The sequence below is a fragment of the Ostrinia nubilalis genome, chromosome 3 (assembly GCF_963855985.1).
Source record: "Ostrinia nubilalis chromosome 3, ilOstNubi1.1, whole genome shotgun sequence".
Classification (NCBI taxonomy): domain Eukaryota; kingdom Metazoa; phylum Arthropoda; class Insecta; order Lepidoptera; family Crambidae; genus Ostrinia; species Ostrinia nubilalis.
The window spans coordinates 10,451,805-10,470,098 of NC_087090.1; the positions used below are offsets into that span (position 1 = coordinate 10,451,805).

Here is an 18,294-nt window from a genome sequence, read left to right on the forward strand (position 1 = left end):
GCGCTGCACCCGGCCGGGGCGCTGCACGCCGCGCGCCCGCCGCCGCCCGCCGTGCTCTACACGGAGATGCTGCGCACGCGCCGCGCCTACCTGCTCACGGTACAGTAGTGGTGCGGTGTCCGCTGACGTCACACGTCACACGTCACGAGCGCGGGGGTGGCGGCCTCACGGGAGGTTATATTGCAAATGAGTCTGATCTGACAGGGATCGATCACATCGACTGCTTTTATACTTGTTGGCCGAAGCACGAAATCTTAATTGTTTTTGGACAGTTTAAGCCTGCAATGTCAGGTCTTCAAATAAGCAGTGGCATGGGCAATGGTCATGGTAAATTTCGTGGACTTCAAGTGCGTTTTTTCTTCTCCCTTATAGCGCATATTGATGAAATTACACTAGACATAACATCATTTTTTGCAAAATAGCACCCATTACAACCACATAAGAGTCTTCTTACATGCACCTATCTAATATGTACCTATTAATTTGTCCAGGTATCCGCCATCCAACCTCAATGGCTGCACCAGGTGGCGCCCGAGTACGCGCGGCGGTGTCGCGCGGTGCGGTGACAGCGGCCGAAGAACTCCCAACGCAGGCTGTTACTGTAGGGTATATTATTATGCATAATGTATTTTTCATTTAATTATACAGGCTGTAGTCTTAACAGCTACGCCCGACTCCGGGGTGATAATAAACATGAAAGAAAAGTAAATTTTCCTCCACTTACGCAAGAAAGATCTTCATTATAAGATACACAGGGTGTCCCAAAAACAATGGATAACTTAACTATTGATAAGCCTCACTATGGTCTCTAATAAAATTTTGACCAAGTAGAAATATCACGGTTCGTGACACCCACAGAGCCAAAAGGTTCGCAACACATTTTTGTTACAGTTGGAACTTTTTGACCAATTTGGGTGTCACGAACTTATTTGACGCTGACTGTACTCATAAAACAGGTGAAATTCCATCACCATCATTGAACAATAGAAAGTCAATTAGGTCCGAATTCATAGTAAGTACCTAATATTAATATACAATCCTTTTTGTCCGATTGAAAAAAATATTAATAAGTTATGCATATTATCGCTAGTTCAATTCAAAACGTCTTTTTAGGGACCTGGGTATGTACCCGTTTATATTATTAAGGTATTAATGCCCGGATTACATGAGGTTTTTATTTTTAACAGAATTATTTAACTGTTCTTCTTGAACTTCGCTGAGATAGGTACAAAATAGCCTTAGAATTAAGATACCACAATGATCCTCTTGACACAGATTAGATTTTGTGTACCGATTTTATATTCGTTAAATAGCCTCTTGTGCTCTGGACATAAGGTCATATTTTTGCCAATGATACAAGTTAAAAAGAGATTGTAAACATTTTAAAGTTATAATGCATTGAAATAAGTGAATTTAGATTATAAGAAATAGCCTAATGAATGTGAATACAAATAGGCATAATGTTAATAATAATTTTAGTCTAAATAATTGCGCGTTAGAGTTGTCTCTAGTAATAAAATTACGTTTTTATTGTTTTATTATATGTATAGATTTCGACACCTGTTATAATTGTCACGTAAGTTTATTATGCAATTAAGTAAATGATAATGTTTCCTGTCTTTTTCCATAAAATATATTTTTGTAATTATTAATGTTTTATTGGACGTTGATACCATCTGTCATCTTGAAGATTTGAAGTAATGCTTCTATCTTTAAACAAAGTCCTTTGAAGCCCTTTGATGGCGTTCTCATGGAGGGCCCGTGTTCAAAGCTTAATGACTTTAATGGCTTATTACTTGTAAATGTTCTTTAAACTTTGCTGTACTTTACATACCTGATCCTACTTATTGCACAATACTGCGAAAGTTACAGAGTTATTACAGGTCAAGTAGTATAGCTGAATTTTTGATTTTGTAGTTCGAAATGACAGAGGAAAACATTTAAGAATCGTTAGGTGGTCTTTTGTTACATTATCGGGACAGCACGGCACGGGACTTTTAGGTCACGATTAATAATGAACCTTATAGTGTTAACGCTACGGTTGAAAATTGTAATGAAGTCTGCCGCTTCGGTATTCCTAAGCATGCTGTGGCTTGCTAAAACCATTAGCATTGCAATTTCAACCGTAGCGTGAAAACTATGAAAGTGCATAATTATTCGTCACCTAAAAATCTCTTGCCGTGCTGGTCCGATGATGTCCCAGTCTCATATTCTCTTGGGAAGAAGTACGGCATTCCCAGCGAGACGCGCCGCGGGACCTTTGCCTCCGTGTGTCCGTGGATACAAGGGTTTAAACATTATTCACTGAATTTTACCTGCTTGTTATTTGACCGCGGTTAGTTGTCTCAACTACATTTTCATCTCACGTGAGAGTAAATGTGAACTCCGAATATTGTCAAGTCTTTTTACGTTAGAAACTCTAAAATAATGTATATTTTATAAAAATGTGAAATAAAAAATATAGCCTACTGCCGTTATGAGACTTAATATTACAATTAATGAAATATAATTTTATATTTTTTTTATTACTCATCACTCACGAACGTATAATTATTGTTAAGTAAGTACCTATTTCTAACCGATTTGAAGTTAAGTGTATGAAAATTAAATATTGAAATCTGGTGCTAAATGTATTTAGTTAAAATCGTTTCGTGACTTTTATTAACAGAAAAGTTTTTATGTCTTAGATGAATTAGTTAATAAAATGTTTTTACCATATACCTACTACTTTTTTTTTAATATAATGCATAAGTACTCGTACACATTCATCCCATTCCCATCCTATAGTCAACAGTAAACACACACATTAAAATTGCAAGTTGTATTGAAAGTAGGTACCTACTTGTAACTTTTATTTCATGCAAACGTAACAAACGTACTTACAGGTCATTATTCGCATGAATATGCCTTATTAAAGAATTAAATTGCGTGTTAGTTGTATCTAGTAAAGTTCTTGCTCACCGACGTGACGTCCTGCCGCAATGCGAAAGAGCAAAGACATTATAGCATCTACATAATGTTGATGTACCTACTTTATCGTTCCACCCGTATCAGAATTTCATGCTCTATATGTAGATAGCTGTAGGTAGGTAAGTCCTTTAGATCCGCTGCCGTTAATGGGACTTTGAAATGGATGACGTCGTCAATAACGTTCTCTCGCGTCTGCTTTTTGTGTTTTTGCTGCTAATTGCCCAACTTTCTTGTTAATATATTGCTTGGGTTTGATATCTCATTTATTATATCGTTCATAATGGAGCGGCATTGTTTTCGTATGAATAAATAAAAGTAGAATAAATCATCCCCGCGTGCGGGCGATGTTTTCTTACTTGAAGACGATAGTCACTTTATATTATTAGGTCTGGGGGCTGCGGGACGAGTCGGCGGGCCACGTATTCACATCGATATTGACACTCGTGCGTACAAGAAGAAAATGTATATAAAAGCTTTTCGAGAGCAAATGGAGTATGGATATTTCCACAGCGACCTCTCGGCAGGGTCCTCTCGAGGGACGGCCCGGGCCGTGTGCGCGAACCTCATTACGTGTATCGCATCAACATTACGTCCTCCTACAATAAACACTAAACGATAAAGAGAAAGGGTCCCGATTAATAGGATTACAATAAATTGCCAAATTCATTTATGTGATCGTAGTTTCAACCAGACAATAGCAAGCTTTGTTAGGTAACAGTTTTTTGTAACTTTTGGGTGGTTGTCCACAATAACTGCAAACTGTGTTTATTTATAGAAATACTCTTAATAAATGTGATTCAAAGTTTATTAATTGTCTGCAGAAATCCATTAGAATGTTTGTTTAACTAGGTTTCAGTGCAAAAAAAATAGTTCTCCGAAAGCTATTAGTTACCCATTCTTTTGATTACTATGCGTCTCCCTAAGCTAGGAACTCAGAATACGGAACAAACCAGAAACCGTCAACGGGCGTAAATGTGTATTCATATAAAGTACTCCAAATCGCACTACTTTGACTTTAGAGCAATCAGTCAATGGCCGGCGCGCGCATTGTTTACATATCCGTCAGATTGACACTTTATAATTAAATTATGCCGTCTTGTGCCGTTCCAACATGTAAGAATGCTACTGGAATTACGAAGAAAGTGCATGGGATCATGTTTTATCCGTAAGTAGCACATTTCCAATTCATTTTAATTAAATAATAATTTTCAAAAAAAATCACGGTTGTATTTTGTAAGTGTTGCCACAGGTCAACGGAATATTTTACCCTACTTTTTTATATTGAATTACATTTGTCTACTTATAAAAAATTCACGCGTTAATTTTGTTAGCGTTACCACAGAATAATGGAATATTTTCCCCATCCTTTTTGTTTTAATTAGTTTTTAGTGTAATTTCATCCATGACATGACAACCTGATTAATTAAATTATAAGTGCCACTTGTGGTCTAAACTGAATAAATATTTTTGATTTTGATTTGATTTCAATATATTGAATTAATTTATAATATTACTCCCTAATAATGAGGAGATAATAAATTACTATCGTGAATTTCATACTTTCCCATTTATTCAAAAGTAAGGCATTGGTATCAACAGATCAGCAGCAGCAATATTTGTATATTTAATAATAATTTTAAGTAATTAATTATTGCTTACATACTTACTCTGATTTTTTTTCAGGATACACAGCCAGAGTTGCCTCGCAATCAAATTTAAGTATTGGTGATGTTTTTGATTTGGATTCTGTTTTTGACTCCAAGAAAAGTTAAACTAAAAGCACTACTGCGCCGTAAACAAATGTTTTGTTGTCGATATGTTTACATAATAAAGAACCTTAAGTTTCTTTTTTGTTTTACTTGGCATTCTAAAATTTATATTCGACTTTTGTAATTGACTTTTAAATAACATATTATACCTACATAAAATATAGTACATATATTACAGTAGAACGCCGATTATCCGAATTAATTGGGACCGGGGTCGATTCGGATAATCGAAAATTCGGATAATCGGACATAGACTGTTAATAAAGAAAAAGCGTGTTAAAAACGAACTGTCACACATAGAATAAATTTTAATAACTGTGTTTACAGTTCTACAATAACGTTCAGTTGAAATATATCTAGACTCCTGCGAGTTCCAACTTGTTACAACAAAACAAAATAAAAATTACTTGGTTTTAATTTTTTATATTACGCTTAGGACCGATTCGGATAATTGGCGATTCGGTTAATCGGCGTTCGGATAATCGGCGCTCTACTGTACACTATTTAATAGAAATAAATAATCATCTTACACTTAGTTACTTCGGAGTAAAAATTAAATTCATAGGTAGGTAGGTACTATCTATGCCTATGGCCAGTCATGTCGTCTCGTTCTATCGCAAAGAATCACCATTTGATAAGAGCGAGAGCAAAAACGGAAATGGATAGTTAACACTGGCCGTGTGTACTTATTTCACTTACTTATTTTTTACTTGTTTAACATCTCTTTAAAAAATTACATAATTTTACCCCAAAAATGGGGGTGTCACACGGCGCTAGTAACACTAAAGGGGGTAGAGGGGCGCGGGAGGGGAAGTATTTTGGACACAAGTTGCCGCGTAGAAATGTTATCGAACACTCCTTCTGGTTTGTTCTGTATTCTGAGGCTAGGAAGAACAAAGTCGAATTAAGTTGAGAGTAGATTATCTCGGTAAGAAGTACCGTGCCAATAAAATGCGGAGGCATTTAATGGTCTTCCTGCGAGCGGTTACGTCGACAGCGGTTTTTAATTTGTTTTTAATTAAATCGTCGCAATAAATGAGCTTCTTCCGGACGAGTCGCTGCGGCGTGTCGCGCGAATAAGTATCTACCGCTGGGCGAAGCGACGTGTGCAGCCCATTGTACGTGTTCATGACGTGTTAAAATGTTTAATTTTTAATGCAGATAAAGACAAATTAATACGTGACAACCTACACAAAAACCTCAAAAAAGCAGCACTTACCTATTACTTATAGTCGATTTCAATGTTGTTACTTCCATGTTGCCGTGTATTGGGTTATCTACTTATTTGTATTTATGAGCGTATTCACCTCCGGCAATATGACTTGATTTGAATAGGGAGATGAAAGTTTACATTGATGGATGGGTAGGTAAAGGTATTAACAGGGGGTAAGGGACAGTTTGACAAAAACAAACATAAACAGCGAGTTCAGGCCATGCTTCTATCTATAAGTTGATAATCTGTGGATTTCTGGAACATTACAGTTTCGTCTTGGGTCGACCCTCGAGTCTGGTCCCGTCTCCATCTCCGCAGGTTGGTGGTTTCCATTTTATGCAGCTGTAATTTTGAGTTGTTTGGAGTCACCAGCCGCCTTCCGCAATCTTTTCTCCCGCTCCCTTGGTGTGGCTATTTATTACACGCCACACCAGTCTTTTTGACAAACTAGAACTATGAGTTACTCTGACTATAGAAACTGACTCTATAGAAGATTAGAAACGCCAAGTGGAACCCCAAAGCAATAAATTTAGATGTACCTAAGAATTTATTTGGTGACTATGGCTGAAACATGGACCTATAAAAAAAGTCGGACGGATTCTCATCAACAAAATACTGTGACATTAGGATATACCAGCTCGCCTGTACGTACAGGCCGGCACGCACACATTCATACCCTGATACACCACTTCGAGTGCAAACTTCACACAGTTGACACATTTACGCGGCGAAAAAAAAACACAAATACGACATGTCTTGCGTGGTAAAATTGTGTAAAAACCGTTCTGATCGAACGAACAAAAATCAAGGAATCACATTTCACAGGTAAACTAATAATCTAATCACTTATTTCCCCGATTTTATAAACATTAAAATATTAAAATCAAACGTCAATCACCCGACAAAATAATAAGTCAAAGTCCAGTGTTCTCAGTTATTTACGTGGGAAAATTACCCGAAAAGTGGGAAATCTATAATTTTAAGACTTTTTAGGTGTTTATTACGCATACTATTGAAATAAAATAATTTATCATAATAACTGTGTTTTAATGGGATATATTTTCGTAGGCAGATTTGATCCTTCCCTAGGGCGTGGAACTGCGAAATTATATTTTTGCAAGTCGGTGTCAGGTTGTATGTTAAAATCTATCAGAGATAATAATATTGATGATACATAAGATTATAATTACGTAGGTACACAAGATTGATCATTTGTAACTGCGTGAATCGTACCTGACACTGACTTGCAAATAAAGTAAGAAAATTTGAAAATTTCGCGTCTACCTCAACGTATTCATCTTTCATCCTTTTCAAATGGCACGATATAATTTCGTCTAAATTTCCAAGTAACATATCTGCCCATCTATGTTTTTCTTAAGATAAATGGGTAAAATGTTTTGGCTAACATGGCATCCCTAAATTCACTCACACAATAGACAAACGCCAAAATTTTGCGTCACAGTTTTGTTGTAGCGCGAGTTCCGTCCGCCTTTTTTTATAGGTCCATGGGCTGAAAGCTATTTTTTCAATTTTCAGGAGGAAGGTAATAAAAAAGCAGGCTATCCTCGAAATCCATTCTATTTCAAAAACTGCTTCTTTTATCCTGAAATAGATTTAGATTACAGTTTCTTCTCCTTGGTCTGCAAATTGCATGTGTAGGTACCTATTTAAAATTGAAATGATTTTATAGAAAAAAAAACAAATTTGAGACCATGCAGAGTAGTGTTCAGTTTTCGTTGTGAATTAACTATATCCGTATGTGTAGCCAAGCGTCTTTGTGAGACATTCGGAGCCTCTCGCCCGATGCGTCGCATACGCCTGAGCGGACCCCGCGCGGGCTGGTATAGAAATTCGTTTACAAGCTAAAAGCTTTCCATTTGCAGGGTAAAATGCCGCCGTACGATGCGTCTTCCTAGTTCTCCATTCACCTTGACACATACAATTCGATATAACGCTACAAGATGTTGTAAATCTTGCAGGAGTTATTTATTGTGGGGGTCGGTAACTGTCAGCGTAACTATTACTTGTAAGTTGTGTGCCTATTACAGAGATTTACATATCAATCGTATGGCGGGCAGGTAATATATTATGTATTTTTTATCAAATTAAAAAGCTGATTTAAATTTTGAAAATGATGTTTTATCAATAGTGTTCAAATAGACTGATGCTTTGAGTTCGCCTTGCAATATAGGTACATATTTCTTCAATATAGCGCTCTAAATTATAATAGAGACAAGCCTCGTGCAAACGTTCTATTGGAAATATTGCTGAGATTGCAGCAAATGAAGTACCGAGTTAAGTAGGCATGAAAATATTAAAATGTAATCAATATTAAAATGTTGTTGCCACACTTACCGTTCATGACTTTTAATAGTGTGCATTCAGTACTTTTTCAATACTAATTGTTTATTTCATCCATAATGTTACAGAGGTGGTATTGTTTATTTTACGATACAATTATAGAATGAATGCTGTGCCCGATAGGGTCAGCATTCAGCATTCTAGGAGACTCATACAGAATACAACGGCTATCGTTGAGAGATTAGTAGTTTTCTTTACTAAAGGATTATAGAGCATAGTGTTCAGCAAGGTTTTTAGTGTTTTAGAAAGTAGTGTAAAGGGACGCTGAATTTGAAATGTCAGTAAGGTAAAACTAACATTTTATAACTGGCAGGGAATTCGCCGTTTACTACAATAAAACCACTCGGAATTGAATGCTGTAGTTAATAATAGCAAACGGATCTCGCCATGTTGGAGCGGCAATAGGCAGGCGGCGCGCGTCCCGTAAATCAGGTCTTCCTGGGCGCACGGCCGCGCTGCCTCTTTGATTGGCCGCTTCCTTCCGTCGCCGGCAAGCTTGCGGGCAACAAGCTTCGGGAAATTGTGTGTAGACATTATGTGGAGGACTTAACACACCGTTTTTAATTCTTAGACGTCAATGATGGAGTAGGTTAGGACGTTCGTTCTGTCTGTCATCAGTCAGTTGCGTTGATTGATGACGCAATTCTTTTCGTAGTCTCGTAGCAGCGTAGTAGGTGGGTAGGGGTACTATGCGATAGAACTTTGTTCTGTTGTTGTTTACGGATAAACTGTGGGATAAACGGACTACGGCCAAGGCGAGTTCGAAACTAGATAATGGATCTATTAACTTATTAAATGATTATCATCAAAATATTTAGCTATTTTTATAGATACGTTTGGTATATTTATTTAATACTAATAAATAACTAAATAAAATAAGCAACTTGTAACGTTTGAGTTCCTACAACAGACTAGAACAGATTACCTAATACAAAAATTGCCTCGGATAAAGACTTAAGCTACTTTTAGGTTGTGTCTTTACGACAAGCAAACCTTCGCGACGTGCAGTTCATTACGAGCGAAACACTAATTAAACTCAATGTCTACTTTTAGGTGATTTTAATGATTTTATTTGAAGATAAACGCGGCAGGGCATGTTTACGGATAAAACCTCAGCAGCGACGTATTTTACGAAGCTTTTAGTGAATTCTCAAGTCCATAGGTCTCTGCGGTGTTACAACAAAGAGGCGGGGCTAGACGCGCTCGGCGGAAAGCGATAAAAACGGCACACTTTATTAGCCTGGCTTGTGATATTGTACTGATTTTGCTTGCTAGTTCTGTTCCTGGCATTAACATGTAAAAGCTTTTTTTAAAGGAACTAATAGTTAATAGTTTTTCTATGCGAATGAAACTTAAAACATTTAAAATACTTAATAAGTAATTGTTGCCTCCATAAAAGTTCCAAAGAAAGCATAAAGACTTCAAGTACGAGTATGTTGTTCATTTTATATCCAGTCCATTATTTTTAAATCTCGTAACTTTATACACCTCTCATATAGCTTCACTTAATGCAACAATAAAACACATAAGCACTTGTTTGTTTGTACGTATTGTACTTAGTTGGCACGAACAATGGTAGAGCGCCAGTGAGAAAGTAGTTTCAACACCTCTGAGCTGAGAGCAAAAAGTTGCGGGAGCGTTGCTTTCCAGGTTAATATTTATTATTCGGTGGCACGAAGGTGCAATTCACACATTGTGCTGGGGTAGATCGCTATATGAATGTGTTATCTTCTACCTAAGCTGAAAACCACTTTTGCTCTATTTTGTTTTTAGTCTGTTAAATAAATAACTAAGCTTAAATAAATAATCAATATAAATATTGTAAATACTACCACTTTAATTGAACTTCTTCCAACAACCAAATACTTAGTACCTATACTGGCAAATTGAAGGCGAACTTGGCGTTTGAAGAGGTATTTTGCACATACATAATGGACATGGGACTTACCTACATAAAGGCATGAATGAGCGCATTCTCCGGTAGGTGAAGGCATTTGTCGGGATGATAGGCGCAAGGCGCGGGCGCGGCGAGGAGACAATCTCTGCGATGGCTCATTCACTGCTGCAACGAGCCGAGCAGAGAATTGAATTGGAAGCAAATGTGCCGTGCGGAGACTGCCGTCGAATATAAACTGAACCACTCCCGAGTAAGCACCCCGAAAACTCTCTGATCAAATTACGAGGGAAATAAAGAAAGCCCCGAAATAAATTTTGAATACGTCGACTGGTTTTAAAGTTCTCATCTCTGGGAAAATGAAAAAGACGCGTAACGCGTGTTCAGCTGTGACTTGTTGTGACACAAGGCGTGCACCCGACAGGTATGTAATGAGAGGAGGGTGACGCGGTGGGCTGTCACTCCGGCCTGTCTCCGTGCTGACTCAGCACCGTCTACTTCCATAAGTTTGCTCGGCCTACTTATTTATTTAATGTCAGTGACACTTTATTATCATTCAAAAGAAATATTCACTTGGTAATGGAAAAATGGCTTCATATTTGGTATCACTCTGTTGGTATTGTGATAAATTATATGCCAAAGTGGTTATTGAACACCTTGTTGTACGCGTGTGTACTGTACACAACCGCTAATGTTTGCCGCTAATGATTGCGTTTGTTGTTCATTGTTCGCTGAGAGTGTGATTTTGCGTAGCGTACCTACCTAAATGAAGTGTATAGCGGAATTGAGGGTAGATTTAAAAACCGTTGGCGGATGCATTTGTTCCACTGGGCGGGCTATCGCGCGGTGGACGGCTGCGTGTGTGTAAACGGAGGAAGCCTTTGCGGGTCGTTCATTTCCGTGCATGTGCTCGCGGCTTTACCCCTATTTCCCATTTCCTCCCGCAGATACGTCATTTACGATTACGCATTCCTTGGCGGTCGTTCTCATCCTCTTCGGCGTGTACAGGCAAATCGTAATATCCTTTCAAAGTTTTTTTACTAAATTTTTGTACGTATCCAAGTTGTTAAAAATAGATTATTAGCGTCATCTTTTTAAGCTTTTAAAATAATACATACCTATGAATTAAGTTCAGTTAAATAAAGTATCGTTTAAATTTTGCTTGTGGTTCATTAACAGAATACTGCTGTTTGCACTGCTCAGTAAAGGTAGAATTTGCTCTGGAATTCGTGTATAGGTGTAGACTATTTTGCAATATGATACCACGCTACCAGTAGGGGAGAGTTCGGTATATTGTACCGCCGGGTAAATTGTACCACCCTCATATTTCGTAAAGTATTTATTGAATGTCTGTAACTGCAACACTCAGCGATACACAACTAAAATCAATTAATATCGGCCATGTGGTTTTTGCCGTGACAACAAACACGTGTGTTTTATTTTGAAAAGTATTTTTTCATTGTTTTCAAGTAACTTTTGACAATACATGTTTAGTTTGTAATTTTGTTAAATTTAATCACAGGGTGTTTCTAATATATTATTTAGAAGCGTAAATTAGTATGGATTACAATTATTTGAAACATGTTTCGGTATTTATAAACTATATTTTTTACCGATTTTTTAAAAGCACTATCACCTAGTCGGCTAAATTGTACCACATCAAGTTGTATGGAACTTTACCAAAGGATTTTGAATTTTTTTTTAGTAAATCATATTTTGAAGTTATAATAGCGTAGTTATGTTTGACTAACAATAAATGAAAGCAAAAGACTGGCAAAGTAGATTAGGTACAAGTGTGCGTTACGATAATTGGAATTACAAAACTTGTACTCAAAATCGTGATAACGTGTAAAACAATATCGATTGTCTATGTTATTAACTACTGTTCCTTTTCGTTTCTTAATTTGTTAAGAATGTATCGTATAATATTTTGCCATAGTTTTTTTATAGGCTTGAAATTTATTGAAATCCAATTTAGTAACCCTGTGGTACAAATTATCGAACCGGTTGGCTAAATTGGACCGAAGCTCTGAACTCGTACTTTGTTGATTTGTGCTAAATATACAACAATCATGTTAATTAATACTTATGAAATAGTAAGTTGAATAATGTATCTTTCATTATATACCATGGACATTAGCAAAAACAAAAGAAAACTATGTGTAAAATGGGATTGAAAAAAACTGGTCCAAATTAGCGGACTCTCCCTTAAGTACTTATAGGTATTAACATTTTCTCGTTGTCTAAATTCAAGGGCATTGTCGCTTAACACTTTAAACTATAGAAAGAATATAGAATTTTATTGTAAAAGCATGGTTTTAGTTTTATAAAAAGAAAATTTATTCTTGTTGCCCATGATTTATTATCAGATCAGAAATATAAATGCCGTACATAACAGTTACTTACATTGAGGAAATCTGCTTTGGAAATTTCCATTCCACGAGGTAGAAAATTAATTCCGAGAGTCGGTCCTGTATTGCCATCCAATGGACGAGGGCGTTTACCGATGGCCGTTCATTTGTCATCTTCGACTATACTTTATGTTTCCTTTTATACTATACATGTCAAGGTAAAAGTTTTGCTTGAAAATCAACGCACAATTTGCGGTTCTTGGGAGGTTTGGGCATTATCATAATGAAACAAGGTGAAATATTTACAAGAATACAAGGTTTATTTTCAAGTAATTAAAAATAAGTTAGCCATTAAACTATTTTTTCTCATTATAATTTCTAATTATGATAACTATCTAAATTAACTTGCACTGTTCTTGAACAATTCTGTTAAATATTAACAATTTAAAAAAAATACAACTTAAAATATCTTTTTATTCAGTTTCCTGTTAGTATCTACATCGATATGTATTTATTATTCCAAATGACAAATTCAGAATATACTTGTTCGTATTCGCATTGAAATTCAAATTGCGGGCAAATCTTCTGAATCGAATATTACAATAATATCCGAGAGATTAATCTATCCTACTTACCTGTATCTTGGTTACCGTATAAATGTAAGATTATATTATTTGTTATTAGTATATCCTTACCAACCCATGCCTAATTCCTATTGAAAATATGTTTATGAGAGTATATTTTTCTGTATTTAGTCCTTTTACAAAAGAAAAGAAGACAGAACTTTCTATAAATAGATTATAATCCAGATTTTGCCTGGATTGGATTAATATTTCTATGTTATGAGTTTTTTTTTAACTTGGTAGAGATTTACATAATTAACGCGCTACCAAAGTTACTAAAGTAAGAAGTAACTGAAATTACTTATGCGTATGTAGATAATTCCATTCTTACTTAAAACAGGAAATTGTCTTTCCTGTGTTCGCCCTTCAAATGCGTGATTCAGGGAGCGAGGAAAGCATTAGTTTCGCTGACGGGATGTTGCGGTTGATGTTGTGAGCGCGTCAGAATGAGCGCGCGTATATTTGCCCTCACTGTAGAGTCACCATAGCATTATTACCATTTGTTCCAAATTAAATAAACTCTAAAATCTTTATAATGAACTATGTGATTAACATGTATTTTGTTCATTTGACAATCAGAATCCCCGTATTTGACTACACATGTGGAAATCGAGTCGCTAACTTAATACCTTATAAGTATTTTATGGAATTAAGCATAGTAAGTAGTTGTGCAAGACGTCTTGTGGCTGAATGATGATGATGCTTTAATGGCTATATTTCTTAATATATTCAACAGTGATGCTAAACATATAAAAATGTTCTGTATTTTTTTTACAAAATTATAATCACAGTGTAAAGTTTTTACAGGATACATAAAAGGTTTAAATTCATCTAAAATATTATTTTCCCTGCTAGCCCAACAATGGATTCACAAGCTGGCTTAATGCCCAACACATGGTGACCCTACTCCGGTGTCAACGTTATCGCACGTGCGCCGTGCGTCTATCGCGTGAAAACATGCCCTAAATCACCCCATAATACGCCACGAGATATTTAAATTCATCTTCACTGAGTATTCTCCATTTTGGAACGGAAAACTGAGTTGCTTGAGTAGGTATCACTACAAACAAACTGTCATTGGGTTATAAATGAATGAACAAATCTTGGCAATATGAAGTCTTTTTTACGTGTATTGTTGGAATGATAATAGAAAGATAGAAAGAAAGAATGAAAGAAAAAATATTTATTTGGTACTAAAAATTGAATGATACAATACGAGTTAAGATCTGATGGATTGTACCTAATATACACAGAATATGATTTTTGAAGGACAAACCGATATCCATTATACAAAGTATCAACACACTTTGTAGCACCTCTACTTACCTAATTTCTACGCTACCTGATTTCTATAGACTTTATGTGTGTATTTAAAGCACAAATATGCAGAAACACGAACTGTGGCCTTGTGGTGTGGTAGGTCTAGGTACTATTAAAGTAAGGGATCCGATCCTAACCCAACAGCGCGTTACTGCCAGCTAGAATATACTGTACCTTGCACGAAACACTTTCGACTTCGAATCGTTTGCGTATTCGAATTGCCATCAACAAAAGATTTAGTATGAAAATATAAACAGCGCCCCTGTGAACGTAAAGTGAACTTAGTATGAGAAATAGTAGCACTAAAGTAATTTTGACAATCGAGATCGTCACTTTATAGTTGAATGCAAAGGCTAACGCTCGTATTCACAAACTATACTATGAGGTCTCACAATGCGCGTGGACGCACAGGGTGACACACGAACCAATCACTGAGCTCTATTCAATGCTGTGCGTTCGATTTGCTGCTTCACTTAAGCAAGTATAGTTTGTGAAAACGATTCGAAGACGAAAGTTTTTCGTGCTAGAGCTGCTGGTAGAGGTTTTAAACAAAAATTGCATGTATAAAATAGTGCAGGACAGTATTTTGTTCAGGGGCAATTCCAGAAAAACGTCCTTCTGAATAAACACATAATTTAATAAATCTACATATTATTGAGAGTACTTATTGAATTTATTTGTGCCGTGTTTGAAAGTAATGGAACGGTGAAAGGTTAATTGGAAATGTTTACCTCATCATATGCCTGAAAGACTCAAGTAAAAGAAATAGTGAAGAGGTATTTCAATCTGAAGCCAACTAACTACCTATGAATAATTGGGTACTTCAATAAAAATGTACTCGATTTTAATATGATAAATTAAAACTTTTAAGTACCTACTTAGGTATAATAATAATGAGAAGCATTTATGATAAATCCACGATTTTAGAGTCAGTTTGTCGAATATAACCTTCGCAGTAACCGCTATTGTCTTTAATTACTTAGTGATACATTTTAATATCAGTATTTCATTTGGTAAGCAATATCTACATATTTCATTTCAGCACAGCCTGTCTAGTAGTACCTACATAGATTTTATTTTAAAATTCGACTCTGTTAATATTTAAAGTATTAATCGAATAGAAACAACAGTGACAAGTGATTCTCGGATATTGAGACTGTTTTGTTGCGGGCACCGGCAGCTTCGTTTCGGGGCGCCATTAGCGTTCGATTGAACGTGAAGCAATTGCTATAACGAATCCACTTCCTCCTGATTTGCTTGGAAATTCTAAGTCGAAAAGGTGCTTATTTGAATAGAAATGGCGCAGTGATGCCATAGAATTTAATGGATGTTGGCGAGAAAACGGTGATCCGTGTTCCATAACATTAATAAAATCAGTGAAAAATTCAGACTGGTAACATTTTTAGAATAAATCCGATCATGGAAGATTTTCGCTTTAACATAGAATTTAATTATTGTGCATTGTTGGGCTTTCATTTAAAGCTCTCGCTTTACTAAATAAGTAAAAGATTTTACCGTGAAGTGAGCTACGTTCTTATTAAACATGGACGTTCCCATGAATACTTGTACTTACAAATTCATGCATAATTTTTATGATGAAACTTTTACTAAACAAATAGGGAAAAATTTTATATTCTAAACATGACATAGATTAATTTCTGTGAAGTGGAAAGTGGTTCAATAATATTTATATTTAATGCATTAGGTAATGTAAGTTAACCTATTTTTACAAAAGCTTATTCAACTGATAGTACAATTTGTAGACAGTCGATACTGAAGTCCAAATATTTCGCTTGTTCAACCGATATGTCATGACTCCAGCACTTGCATCGGGGAAAAAATTAAAGAAATGTATATCCGCTATTGTAAGTTGCGCTGATCCAGTGAAATATGAAACATGTAGGGGAACTGGCGGCGAGCCAGATGCTTGCATCACACTATAACAAAGGGTTTCATATCAGGAAATTGTTCCTAGAACAATAGGAGAAAATATAAGCCTCTCATAACAGCCGAAGCCTCACTGTGACTCGCACTCCAAATTAGTATTAAGACATTGGATATTTTACCCAAGATTGTTATCACATTGTCTGCTCCGATATTTAATCGAGCGTGACTGTTCTACGAATATTTAATCAATTAGATCTTCCGGGTGATCTGAGGTTTAGTACGCTACAGATATTACATTCGAAGGTTATGAATAACATATGGATTTTTTAGACTTCATTAAATTAACTTCATTGTATATCAATCAAGCATAATAAAAAGTACTACATGGTTATGGTGTTTTTAGAAATCCTCGTGCCTTATTCAAATAGAATACCCAGAAACACACTTATCTAAAGTATCTGAAGAGAATCTGAAATGTTGTCGGAAAAGTATTGGTAAAGTTGTTATTAATTTTGAAGCGAGTCATCTGTCCGGACGAGACGCGAGCGTTTAACCTCAAGTTCCTATGAAATAACCTCCGATAAAGCAATCAAAAATTGATGAGAAGATGCAAATATGGGAGAAAGAGAGAAGAAGACAGGTGACGGCGCGTCGCGTCGCGAAACTGGTGTAATCCCGCGCGGCCGCCAGTTGGCTCGGGGCCATTCTAGATATTGTATTTTTAACTGCTTTTTTAATGCAACTGAGAACCTGAGTGACACTATCAGCCGAAGATTCTCTAACATTTCATCGTGTTGGCCTGATTTTTGAATAATATATTCATGAGTTTATTATCCTGATATAATGTAGAGTTCTACCTAAACATAAATAAATATCTGTCTAGATTATATTTTACGTATGTACAGTAAGCACGTTTTATTTAGGTCGACGGGAGAGGATAATATACTTGTCTCTAATGAATTACGGTTTTTTTTTTAGTAGCTTTAGGATTGTACTTTCTACTATCTCCTTTTCGAAAGGATTACTTAGTTTCAAGCTCTAGCTCTAAAAATATGAAGCACAAATGTTTCCTGCTTTTAGCTGGATGAGCTACTAAAGCTCACTGCGTTATTATGCCGTCACATAATTCCTGGCGGGGCACAAATAAAGATCTCCCGATAATAGAAATCAAGCCGGTCATTTTATTCCATCGCCCGTTGTGAGCTAATTGTGGATTATGTTTGCGTGTCCGCCTTATTTATGTGTTTGTTTATGGCGTCTTCTGCTGCCCCCAGTAATTGCACTGGAGATGTTTATAGACACAATTTGCCCTCAGCCTAATACCAGTGTTATGTTAATTTTGTTGGACTATTATATCACTCAGCAATAATGTTCATGGTTTATGAAAATTTATTGCTGTGTGAGACTCTATGTATTTTCAAACATCACAACCCTAATCCGTAATCACATAATATGAATCAAATTTGGATACAATTCATATATCCATCCACCATACTCGTATAGTACCTACCTTACCTATTCATTATTTTTGAATCAGAGTTCAAAAAGATAACGCTATAACGTAATAGCTGGAATCTTCAGTTCAGTTATATTTAAAAGCTCCTACATTTTCAAGTGCTCTAAAGGCTTTGCAATAAGCAAACATCTCAATTTAAATACGTTGTGGGTACTGTATTGCACTATCAAGTTGGATTGCAATACAGCCGGCCCGGCCGGTGTATCTACAATTTATAGACTCGCCGCGGGTAGTGTCGAGCTATGCCTTTGGGTTAGTGCTGGGCAATTGGATATATTAGAAGGATTAATATAAGCATGGATTATTTACATTATACCTATTTTATTTTCTACTAGCGGCCGCCTTCGTACGCGTGGATCCCGTTTTACCCCCTTCATCTATCTTACGCGG

The 18,294-nt window shown here is 36.2% G+C and overlaps 2 long non-coding RNA genes across 2 annotated transcripts; both read left to right on the plus strand.

Moving 5' to 3' along the window:
- Window positions 1–4: 4 nt before the first annotated feature.
- On the plus strand, window positions 5–2,718 carry LOC135088315 (uncharacterized). The gene is made up of 2 exons (XR_010261008.1): window positions 5–99; window positions 492–2,718. It is a non-coding gene; the product is annotated as an uncharacterized LOC135088315 (long non-coding RNA).
- Window positions 2,719–3,902: 1,184 nt separating this feature from the next.
- LOC135088316 (uncharacterized) lies at window positions 3,903–4,816 on the plus strand. The gene is made up of 2 exons (XR_010261009.1): window positions 3,903–4,135; window positions 4,654–4,816. It is a non-coding gene; the product is annotated as an uncharacterized LOC135088316 (long non-coding RNA).
- The last annotated feature ends 13,478 nt before the right edge of the window (window positions 4,817–18,294 follow it).